Below are 309 nucleotides of genomic sequence, written 5' to 3'. Positions count from 1 at the left end.
GCTGGCTTGCATAGTTACTAGTATGTTGAACTGGTTAATTTGTAAGTATAAATTGTTGTTATAGTGTTTCTGATAATTTATATATACAAATTATACATACATTGAGTTTAGTGTCTGCCTATGTTTTTTGTAAATATAGAATAGAAAATGTTATTTAATATTTTATAAGCATTTAAACCAAACTGTAATCTCAGATTTGGACACCTGAACTTTTGAACAGTTTTAGGTATGGATGTAAGTTTTGCAGCATGGCTGGTTTTCAAATTCAAACACTTCATTTTTGGTAATGCACATCTGAGAATCACAGTT

This window comes from Crocodylus siamensis, chromosome 2, assembly GCF_052110815.1.
Source record: "Crocodylus siamensis isolate JL-2025a chromosome 2, ASM5211081v1, whole genome shotgun sequence".
Classification (NCBI taxonomy): Eukaryota; Metazoa; Chordata; order Crocodylia; family Crocodylidae; genus Crocodylus; species Crocodylus siamensis.
This window is presented reverse-complemented; position numbering follows the sequence as displayed.